Source organism: Leuciscus leuciscus (genome assembly GCF_965113295.1).
Source record: "Leuciscus leuciscus genome assembly, chromosome: 12".
Lineage (NCBI taxonomy): Eukaryota > Metazoa > Chordata > Actinopteri > Cypriniformes > Leuciscidae > Leuciscus > Leuciscus leuciscus.
The window spans coordinates 19,069,010-19,081,591 of NC_138736.1; the positions used below are offsets into that span (position 1 = coordinate 19,069,010).

General features: G+C 38.1%; 1 long non-coding RNA gene across 1 annotated transcript in view; it reads left to right on the top strand.

Annotated features, from left to right (window-relative positions):
• Window positions 1-2,098, top strand: part of LOC309511605 — a 58,141-nt gene extending 56,043 nt beyond the window's left edge. Inside the window, exons 3-4 of the long non-coding RNA XR_014210716.1 lie at window positions 501-629; window positions 1,276-2,098. This is a non-coding gene — a long non-coding RNA (uncharacterized lncRNA). The remainder of the gene's footprint in view (window positions 1-500; window positions 630-1,275) is intronic.
• The last annotated feature ends 10,484 nt before the right edge of the window (window positions 2,099-12,582 follow it).

Consider the following 12,582-nt stretch of genomic DNA (forward strand, 5'->3'; position numbering starts at 1 on the left):
ATATATAAGAGACTATTGCCCAGAGTCAAAGAAGGAATCTCACCTTGTCGGAACACATCATTGAGTGTGTTTACATGCAAGTTCCTAACCCTATTATGCTTAATAAGCAGACAATGCATGTGGTCAAAACGTGTTAACACGGTTTCCTTTATCTCAGTTAGGTCATAGACAGCTTAGGCATACACAGCTGATCGACACCTTACCCCGATTTCGCTTGGAGTGTAAACACATAAATCTGCTTTCTGTTGGCTTTTAAAAAAAAATTGTATTGTGCATGTGTGATGCATAACAGGAACACTGATTTAAGAGCATCTTGTAAAAAAAAAAAAAAAAAAAAAAAAGGTCTTGTAAATTTGCATTGCATTGCCAGGTTTTTGGTTTGCATGTAAACAGGGACACCAGGTTAATTCATTAAACAAATTTTTTGGGAGTTATCAGTGTATCAGTGTGTGTATATAAACATGCTCAATCTCACTTTCTTTTTTTCCTCTTTCTCCCAGCCTTTCCTGACAGCCAGCACTACACAAAACCACACTGGATGGCAGACAGAACCATGGTGGCCAGAGAACCAGCCAAACCTCTCTGCTGGAGTTTCCCGGGGGTTAGGGAAACTTTTTTTCTTCAGAACTGTGCGTAAGATCTAACCCACGTTTGTGAATTCCAAATCTTGAGTGTATTCTGTTTAGTTTTAATGATAAGGATTGAGAAATTACACCCAGTTTACTTATGGGCTACACTTCTGATTGTACAAGCTCTCTGTGGCATTGCTTATGCGTCTACGCATGTGGTTGAAGTAAGACTAATCACTAAGTTTCTGTCTACGCGTGTGCATGTGTGTTTGCAAGCGAGCGGTCGGACCCCGCCCTGAGGGACAGACATTGCACTGCACTGCATCCATCATAAACATTTTTTCAAGATTTTTAAAGAAGCAATTTTAATATGCATGTGCTGTATGTGAGAGTTTATTGGGAATGCATGTGTCTTTGTGCGTGTCGGAGTGTGCTGTAGGACCCACCCAGGGGACAACAAAGCAGCACCTCGTTTCACATGAAAAGCTGGAGGCTCACAGGGAAGCGTGTGTGTGTGTGCGTGTACTGTCTTCCTCTATCTTTCTCCTCTCTCTACCCCCTACCCCAACAACCCTTCCAAATAAATAAGAATTTTTGATTACAGTAACAAGCCCATAAATTATGCAGGCCAGCAGCCGATGAAGAGCGTTTGAAAGACGGCCTGTTTTAACCTTTTCCTTCCACACTCGGTCTGTCTCTCTCTCAGGGCCGGGAAAAGATGCAAGTATGAGCCGGGGGGAAGCGTGTATGGAAGGAGAGGAAGCGATGGTGAGAACGAATTAAAGAAGGCCACTCAGGATAGATAAAGAGAGAAGATGTTATATTTCAGGAATGGGTCAAGTAGTAAGTCTATTAGTAAGGCTGACTATTATATCTGGATTTTGTATTCAATTTTGTGCAAGAAAATGTGTCCAACTGGATGATGTTCTTAAAATCAGCTCTAATTCAAAGCCTGAATCAGCTTACTTAAAGGACGTTCTTGTGCTGTTCCAAACCTGTATGTATGTCTTTCTTTCTTCTGCAAAGAACACAGATATTTTGAAAAAGGTTGGTAACCAAACATGTCATTGTAAACTTTAAAAAAACACTGAGGTATTTCTCAAAATGCCTCAATTTTATGTTTCACAAAAGAAAGTCAGTCAGATAGATTAGGAATGAGCTTGAATAAATGATTGCATCATTTTCATTTAAGGGCGAACTATCCCTTCAAAACAGTCATTCTGACAAACCCACCCAGTAAAATATGAATGTCTGTAGTATTGCGTATCCCTTGTTCATTCACATCATAGCATTAAACCTTGTGTAAGTGTGCTTGAGGACAGTGTGTCCTTTATGTGACAGTAGCTGTCAAGAATTTCAGCTTTAATCGTAAGATGTAGATATGTTGTAGATATTAAAGCTGTATTCAGTAGATATGGTGCTAATTCAAAATATTTTACATATAAAGAAATAGCCTATATTGTGTTTTTGTCAGGGATGTGTTGCAGCCTTTTTCCAACCTGAAACGTATGTCCCACGTGAATTGCATAAATCTGAGAAACATTTTTTTAGGGGTGTATCCTTATGACGGGACACTAGCATGTTAGCCAATAGGGTTCAAAGCGCCAAATGCGAGTTCTGAAGGTATATGCTATTTTTTGTGATAGCTTTCTAAGAAACAGACTGAAATTTAAGTCATTATTCACCTAAAATCTTCCACTTTCCTGTAGCTCCCAAATCTCATCCGTGCTTATTCGTGCAGTGAAAATGACAAATTCGAAACAACATCATAAATACTGACCAAATGTTCATATTTTGGAGCATAAATGCCTTTCATACAGTATACAAAGAAACTTGCCAATTTTAAATAACAGAGACTGCTGGGAGAATCAGACTCTAAGCACGGCAGTATCATAACCCCGCTTGCTAATTCATGTCTGTGTAACATGATATACATCTTACCACCCCTCCCCCTTTACAGAAACACACAAATGAAGACACCACACACCCAAGCATTTTCACACACACTAAGACACTTGAGGCAATTTGGCGCCTTCTCGAACCCCATTTGCCAGTACAAAGAGGCATTGTTAGTTAGTAATGTTAATGAGCTCAATATGCCCTCAACTGGAATGTGTGAAAGCAGAGGCCCAGGCTCTCTGTGTGTGTGCCCTCATTCCCACATTTTTAAAGGAGTTGCCACCCCCTCACTCACTCTCTGAACATGACTGGCATACAGACAGTCGGCGGAGGGGGCTGTCAGTGGAACGCAGGCTATAGCATGTGTTTGTGATGGTCATGCACATGGGCATTCATACCACAAGTACAGCACCTCCAGTCACTGATGTTCCATTGAACTTAAACACACTTAAGTACTGTATATGGTCAGTTTATCAGATACTTTCAGTCTACTTTTTATGTACTTCTCAGAAATATACTGGTTGCACAGCGGTTTCCCATCTGAGTGAATTGCATTTGTTGCTCTGTATAGCTTTGTTTTTAAACTCTATTTTCTATCTTTCCTGCCATTTATATTGCTTAATCTAATTTAATCATTACTATATATTATGATATTATCTAATATTGACTTTCACATTGATCTGACATCGCTGGCTTTAATCTAAATCGCTATCGCTAGCATTCCGCTAGCCTGTTAACCTGCCATCCGTGCTTGTCGACTTTGGCATTTGGCTTGCTTAGTTGGGGACACTTAATATTCAACAATATTATTGATTTGCCTGCATTGACTCCATTGTATGAGAACTGAACTGAGCTGGACGATGACATTACTGTTTTCTCCAGAGCGGCTGTATAGATAAATGAACAAAATTAATAACTTTTTTACAACAGAAATTAATCATCACTGAATTTTCTTAAGCTGGACTTTGACACGATTTTCTTCTAGATCTGCTGTACATCAGAAACAAACTTTGTTGCATTATTTTCCTGTTATCACTTTAAAGCGGCTTTGAAACAATCTGTATTGTAAAAAGCGCTATATAAATAAAGGTGACTTGACTTGACTTTATATACAGTACCTCTCAGTTACACTTAAGTATACTTGACTAATACTGACAGAAATGTCTATATTTGGCAGATACTTGTACTCAATCTTTTGATCGAAATATACTTAAACGTATAATTATGTATTTTAAGTATTCTTGGCTTGTAGTTGTTTACTCTTTTGATTCAGTACCTTTTTCACATAGTTTTACATACTTATAACATCTTAAACTTTATGAACATTGTTTGAAAATATTGATATATAAAGAAAACAGATGTTGCTAATTCTTAGTGTCTGAATTTGTGTAGGCTGGTAGTGTACATAATTGACTTCAAATGTACTTCACTCTTTCCCCGCCATTGACTGAATTTTCCAACTATCCATGTTTTCACTGTTATACGGTATATTACGCATCTTCTGAAACAAAAAATGTGATAACATATTTCATTCCTTAATATTTATTATGCCACCAACAAAATGCATAATGTGTATCTTAACTGAACGTTATCGCGTGAACAACCAGTCAGCAACATAGTCACAGATGTAAGTCTAATGTACATAACTATAAACCTGTTTTATGATGTGCCATTTTTGTACTGATTTTGAATTGTGATTTTTACAAAGATTAATTTATTTAGATTCAGATTTATTTTATAATAATAATCAGATCACATGAAAACATATGAACAAATTCATACAAATTAGCTACCAATTAGTCAAATGTACAATAGTTACTAATTTCCAGTGTGTTGGTTAGTTGGGCTGTATTTGATTCACTGAAAGGAACCAACTCATTTGAGCAATTTATTCAGGAATCCAACTTCACTGGTTGCACTGTAAATTTTTTATTCACTAAACCAGCTCATAAGAGTCATTCATAAGTATTACATGAATGCACTGTCAGAATATTTTAGTACAGTATTCTGTCAGCATTGATATACAAATGCACGTGTGAGTGTAACGTTCTGTAACGTATAGTCCACTGAAGGCAAGCAGAGTTGAAGTGAACCCAAGTGCAGTTTTATTTAAAAATGGTGACGGAGCAACCAGAATCAAATGATGACTTCACTTGAACTTAACATGACTTGACTAGAACAGACTTGGATATGAACCATAAACAAACTTGACAAACTCATCGACAGAGGGGTTACAAGAAACAAAGCTAGACCCAGAACAAAGGACTATATGAGGGCTATAAATACACATGGGCTGAATCCGAAATCGCCTCTATACCCTCAAATAGGGCATTATTTGAGGGGACAGCCATTTGTAGTGGTGTCCGATACCATAGTTGACGTTATCGAGTGCACTCATTCTATCCCACATGATGTGCACCTGATCAACGGCTGTCAGAATTCACTCACTTGTTTTCATTCTCTCCTTCAAGTGAACTGTATTAGTGGACTAATGTAGAGGATAGGGATTGAGGGTTTAGGGGGCGATTTCGGATTCAGCCATGGAGAAAACACATAACACATGAGAGGAATCAAACAACAAGCCAATGACGATCAGAATAGAGAAACACATGACTAGAATAAATCTATATGATTGTTTTACTTGAAGCGCTGCACAGACAGATTGGTGTATGACATCAAATTACCATGAGAGTGATTAGAGAGCAGACTCTTTATGCTTTTGCATCGCTCTAGCGGTACTTTGATTTCATACACCAATCGGTATGTGCAGCGCCGCTTTAAGTCGAACAAGCCTAATAACAAAACACATTGAGCAAAGATGCACATGACACGATCACATGAGGCACGGGAAACACATGACATAACCAGGAACATGACATAACTATCATAGATATGACAATTACAAAATAAAATTAAACCTAAATGTGACATTTAGATCACACAGCAAGAATGTCATTTCAAGTCCAGTATTTTTTTCTAAATAAGATCCAGATTTTGCTTCCAAATGTCAAAAAACAAAACAAAACAACAATGGCAAAAAGCCTAAAATCACAGCACAATTAATGTACAATCAATTTACAAACTTTTTGAAGCATTGTGTATTTTTTGGGTGTATTAGATCTTCAATGGAGGGAAAGGAATCTCTTAGCTTTCAATAAAAATGTATCCATGTGTTTCAAAGATGAATGAAAGTCTTATAGGTTTGAAGCGATGGGTGAGTAAATGATGACAGCCTTTTCATTATTTTTTGGGGGGGGTGAACTAACCCTTAAAGCAGTTAATCAGATGAAGGTGTCATGAAAGCCACCATTGCTGTTATCAATTTAGTTTGGCTCCGTAGTGGCTAAACAAGTGACAAACATGGGCTGCGTCCGAAACCTGATACATGCTGCCTTGGCAGGACGCATTCCTAAGTAGGAAGGCATCAAGGCACGTCCGAATGCAATGTAAGTTTCACTTCCTGTCTCCTGAGATAACTTAATCTGATAGATTTTCGAAGGCAGCATTGATGTATCCTTCGCTGTCTTTGATATCCCACAATCCTGTGCTTTCTATTCTGTGACAGTTGAGCTAGACAAATAAAGATGGCGTCTGAAAGTTGCGGCTGGTCATCAGCTTGTATGTAAATGTACATTTCTGATTCAACGTTTTCCACTTATGTCATTTAGCGAGAAATATATAGCATATATATTAAATATTCACTTAGTTTTCACCAAAGCTCTCTCTATTTTGCAGTAGATCATTAAACCGTTAGGCTGCCTCAGAAGTCTGTCCGAAATCAGTTTCGTGAGGTACCTTTGTGCACAGACGCTGCCTGCAAAGTCATTGCCTCATAGGGCAGCAAGGCAAAAAGTCAGGTTAAGTGTAAGATCTGCTGAAAAGAAAAGTACTCTTAGAGAGGAATCAGGTGCAGCATAATGCAGGTGAACTAAATTAAGTACTAAACCATCTCCTGCATTCTGAATTACTCAAAAGTAGTCTGAACATCCTTAGACTTTATTTAAACTATTCTGTCACACGGGGTTGGTGACAATATTCCAAAGAATCCAATATCTTTCATTGCTGCCCACTCTATTTGCCACAAGTTAAACTCTCTTTTTTTTTTTTTACAATTTCCTTCTATTCTTGTGCATGCGGCTTTATTTCTTCCCTGCAATGCTCTCAGGCCCCAAAAATAATCCAAAAAAGTCTCTAGTTATGAAAGAATTTCTCTGTTCAAAGGGAATATCTGAAACCCTGAGCACTCAGTTCCGTCTGGCTTTGGTTTTAACTTTACGAGCGATCTTTCGTTCTGGTTTGGTCTTGTTTTCCTCTCCGAAACTTTCTCTCTCTACCCACTCTCTGTTTTCCAGCAGACACCCCTAGCCATTAAACCTTTTTTTTTTTTTTGCTCTGTTCGGCCAATTTATGTTGGTTAATTTAGCGTAAAACGAGGCAGCGGCCGAGGCAGTGGTAGCGGTGGAGGCCTTGTGCTAGATTCCGCGAGATGAGCGTCGTGTGTCTCGCGCTGTGCTGGGCCGCGGGTGGTCCGAGCACGGCAATCATCACACGCTGCATCAGCGGGAGACTGGACATCAGCACACACAGACACACACTCATGGGAGTTGGACATTTGGAGAAAAACAGAGATTTTAAGAAAAAGTAATAATTACAGTGTGCAGGATTGAGTCTTAATATAGCTACATGTTTGTAATGTCGCTGTAGATTCATCATGTGATTGTTGAAATTGCATGGCTATTATTTATATATGTACCTTCTCATTTATCCCCCTGTGCTGTGTTGTACCTTAATTTTAATGAATTATTTGTGTGTTTCCAGTCAGTCATTACTGTAAAATAAACACTAACTTGAAGAGGATGGTTTGAATTAGTCACTCTGAATTAGTTAATTTTGTATTATTTTGCGTTATTTATTAGCTGACTGTACATTATAGCACATACATGGCTACTTAAAGGGGTCATATAATGCCATTTTTGTACAAGCTAATATGATTCTTTAGGGTCTAAATTAAAAGTTTGTAATATACTTTAATTAAAAATTCTCATTAGTATTGTAAGAAAACACTCATTTTACCTGGTCATAAACAGCTCTGTTTTCAGCACGCTGTATAAGTGCATGTGTCTTTAAATGATAATGAGCTTTGCTCACCCCTCCCCTCTGTTCTGTGCGTACACTGTTTGTAACACAATAACATGTGTTATATAATAACATTAACATTAATATAAATATGAATATAAAGGTTAATAAAACGTTACACTCACTTCAGTTCTTCTGGAGGTGCAGCAGGAACACGAATAGTTGGTACTGATCCTTTTTTCAGGAGCAGCTTCTTAGCAAAAACAGCTTTACTGACCCTCGTTTGTAAAGCAGTCTGGTGTGTGAAATGATTCGCGCAAACATGAAAGCATTGACGTTGTGGGGAATATTCCATTCGAAAACAAACTCAGCCACTGCGTCTTCAGCGGTTCGGATTTATGAACATCAAAATGACTGCTGTGTTCCTTATTACACCCAAGAACAGAACACCACAGTCGCTTAGACGCCATTCTGCTCAGTGCTCCAGTTATCAACAATGACCGCGCCGGTCCGCGCGGGCTATGATTGACTACGTTTACATGCAGCCAATAACCCGTTCAAAACCGGGATATTAGCAATAACCCGGTCGCGCACGGCCATGTAAACACCGGCAAAAACCCGGATATGCTCATATCCCGGTTTTTAAAAACCCGGATATTATCCCTGGGGTACCCCTTTTCTAACCCGAATATTTGGTCATGTAAACGCGTATCGGCATATCCCCATCAAAAGGGACATTGATTTGTGTTCTGCGCATGTTCTATTCGCAAGGAATCTTGGTATTTTGAGTATAGACGGCGCATACAAAAACCCGCGTGCAGTATACCGGAAGTAAACAAGAAGTATAGGTAAACATGGCGAGACGCAGCACAGCACCACACTTTTGGAGCGAGGAGGAAATCGCAAACAAAGGCGATCGCTATCTGCCCCGAACTATTCATTATCCGCGTGCTGCTGCTGTTGTTGTTGCCTTTGGATACAGGAAGAAGAATCGTAAATGACGCACATTGCGTCTTAACGTTGTCCGTACGTCCAGACGCTAACCGTGCGTCGCCGTTTACATCGGGATATTGCCAATTGATTACAAATTCCATGTATACAGGAGTAACTCTCTCTACTCACGCATGTAAACGGGTTATTCCGAATGTTTCAGAAACCCAAATAGTGACCTTAACCCGACCATAACCCGATATTTGACAGCATGTAAACGTAGTCATTGACAGCTCGCTCACGAGCAAGGGCAGGTCTGTGTTGAAACGTTCCTGTCAATCAACAATCGTGGGAGGGGCGTCGATTTTGTGACGTCACAAAATCGAACAGCTTGATTTGAGATGGGCGGAAACATATAAGAAGATAAAAAATAAAAAATAAAAAACTGATTGGATTTCTATCATTTTATGATGGTTGTGTACAGGCACTGCCAACACACATTTCAGTACAATCAACTTGTAAAAGTGCATGTACCATTATATGACCCCTTTAATAAATAAACACACTTGAAACATTATTTTAAGTTCAAATTAGATGATCAATATCTGTATAATACAACGCTTTATCAAAATTTCTTAAGTAATTACCATAACAATAATTGTTACCTGCACTTAGTAAATACCTCACATAGCCAATTCTTACTGTACTGCTCCTACCAATGCAAAAATCACCTGATACTTCCACTGATTCTATCACTTACATTAATATTGTATTGTGTGTATATATATTCCCTGACCCCCAAACCCCACTGTCTTTTGGTACTTATTTTTTTGAGGTTTTCCAAAGAGCCATGCAGTAAGTTACTATATGCATAAAATGTAAAATCACACTGGCTGGCAACGAGAATCGTTCCTCCACAGACACACAAGGGTCATTGTGTGTAGCTGGGGGCCACGGCTGGCACACAGCTGGGCACCTCATTTCCATTGGCTCCGCAGCAGCCCTCACAAAGGGCCCGCGGAAACGAAAGTGCACACATATGCGTATGTATGTGTGGTCAAAAATAAACTGTCACATTTACCCAAGAGTGTGTTTGCCGGCATGCACCAGAAGTCTCCTCAGAGGTCAGGACATCATGGTCCACTCACAAAATATTCAGCATCAAATTGACTGTAATTCCTTTGATCAGAATCACCAATCAGAACTACAGTTATTAGATCCTCAGAGTCTTCAAAGAGTGCTCTAACACACTTAAACAGATGAAGAGCAAGTCAAGCAAGTGTTCTGCTCTTCCTTGAAGAGACTTCACAAGTTCACAAGTGGCCGTGTGAATTTCAAGTCGAACTTGAGTTCACATTAACACTTCACACAGATGAGATTCAACCTTTATCTTGAAATGGTCATTATATTCCATGTTTCATTTATATGATTGTGTTTCTGAACCGCAGTTGCTACTCTTATTTGCAAAGTGCATTTGGAAAAATATGGCAAGTGAAGTCCTTATGGTCTCTGGACCCTCTCCTCTTCACAAAGAGCTATATCAATTAATGCCAGTGGGAAAGGCTCATGCCAAGTGCCAAGAGTCTTAATGGAGACATGTGTAAGTCATTACCACAAACACATTGAGAGGGAAGCAGAGGGAGATGGAGGGTGGGCTATGTGTGGTGAGCTCATGCAAGCATTGCTTATTTCAGAACTTACACGCAGAACCTGCAGGAGAAGAAGCAGTAATGTAGAGTGACAGTAGATCTGGGCCTTAGAGTGCAGTGTGACCTTATTAATCTCCAGTCAAGATCAAGCCCACCTTCTGTGCCAGCATGTCCTATATCTGCAGTCTGTAAAGAGACCACTGGCCAAACTGACACGCTGTAGTAGAGGGTTTGTGTGACCCAGTGGTAAGTCTTTTTGGACATGGTACAATGGTATTTCTATGTTTTTTGTGAACATATAAACTTGGTACCAAGGAGATGGTATACTGTACATATACATATATATATATATATATATATATATATATATATATATATATATATATATATATATATATACTGTATATATATATGGGAATAAAAAAATAAGATTTGAGAAAAAGAGATCACCAATAAAAATATTTTTTTAAAGGGATGTAATAATAACTATAAAGTTATTTATATCAATTTAACAGCCAGTGGTTGCTCTGCATTTCATTGTATGGATAAGACACACTGTGATATTTTGTTTCACAATTTAAAAGTACAACTTTTAATGACATGTGGATAGGTAGATGATCACTGACTTTTCAGTTTAAAGCAAATGTTCTGCAGAAGGTGTGACTTGGTTGGACTGACCTAATTTATACAATGTGTTAATGTGTGATTACTGTCAAAGCATTTTATACAACTACATTAAAGGCACACTATGCAGTTTCTGTTTTTCTCAAACAGCGACTCCTAGAATACTTGTATTTAACATTACTGTTGTAAATTCCACTCACGCAGAGCCGTCTCTGCACTCTTCCGACCGCATTTTCTTCGTCGACTCTGCCATGATTCATGTCTGAAATGCGTGCTAGTTTCTTCCATAGAGGCTGCTTCATATGTTGTTGATGTATGTGACGTCGTGCCGTAAAGCAAGTCGTGATTCTCGCGAGATCTTGCAAATATTGCATAGTGTGCCTTTAATACCAATTAATTACGATGAATATCAAACAAAAAATTTTAAGGAAACAATCCACTTGCCTAAAAAAATCTTAATTAGGCACATCACCTTTCGGTACTTCCTTGATTATTTGGACACTTTATATTATTTATATATATATATATATATATATATATATATATATCAGTGCTGGGCGGTGCATTTCACACCTAGGTCTTCAGTGGTGCCATATCTGAATTAATCCATCTCTTAATATGCTTTTAATAGCGCACAAACTCTTTATAATTTGAGAACACAAGTCTACCTGATTGGGGCCTTGATTAAATTGTGTAGCAACTTGCGTAGTGTGCGTATAGGGCTGATCGGCTCTGTCGAGGAGGGAGAGAAACATTCATTTGTGGCTATTACATTGAAAAGCTATTAAATTTACAGGCATATATTTTAGTTTATGCAGTTCGCTATAGATGCGATTTGCTAGCTCTGACTACTAGTAATAGTACACGCACTGACCATCCAATCAAAGGACGTGAAAATGCAGACGTTATTGTTGGCTACGCCTGCTAGATGGCCCTGGTGCAGTCAAATCGAAATCTGATTGGCTGAATAAATCTGACTGATTATCCGATTGGTTAAAGCAACAGTTTCATTACCATTCATTTTAAGCTACAGGCGCCTCACTATTGATTCTGAAGGCCTCATGCAGATTTCTTTGACCCTGACAACACATGATGGCTGAAATATGATTGGATAAAAGCTCTAACATAAAAATCCACTACTGGAAGCAGCGCAACCAAGAGAAAAGCTATGGAATAAAGAGAATGTACTTTTGGGAATAATTTAATACACATTAATGGAAAAAATATATTAAAGCACAAGTCAGTGATTCTGATAGTGTTTAGCCCTGACGGTCCACCACTGATATACTGATCAGTATACTGATATATAGTGATATATACACTTTAACCATCTACTGGTTAAAGTGATTTTTATTTACTTGTAAAACTGCATTTTCCAAAATATGAGCAAAAATCTTACACTAAACCATCTCAAATTTGTTATTCCCATGAATGAAATTTAGAAATGTGGTCTTAGGTGAATTTTACATAATACAATTTTACGTTTTACAATTTTACATGAATTTGATCCTATTTATATACATTTTGTGGAGTAAAAATGGCCAAATGTGAAGTAAAAACATTAATAAACTGAGTAAAATTACATTTGTAAAAAAATAAAATAAAATAGTTATAAAATTACATTTTGTTGCCTGGGGTCTCTGAGACCCCAAACAGCCCGACTGTAAACCGCAAACGAACAGCGCACAAGGGTTAAAGTGGTGGAACATAGTGCAGAACAAAGTTATATCTATATAACAAAAAAACTAAAAACAAATAACAAGATGGCAAATAACAAAAATAACAGTGCATACAGACAATTTATGAACAGTAGAGATGTCATGATTTATTAACCT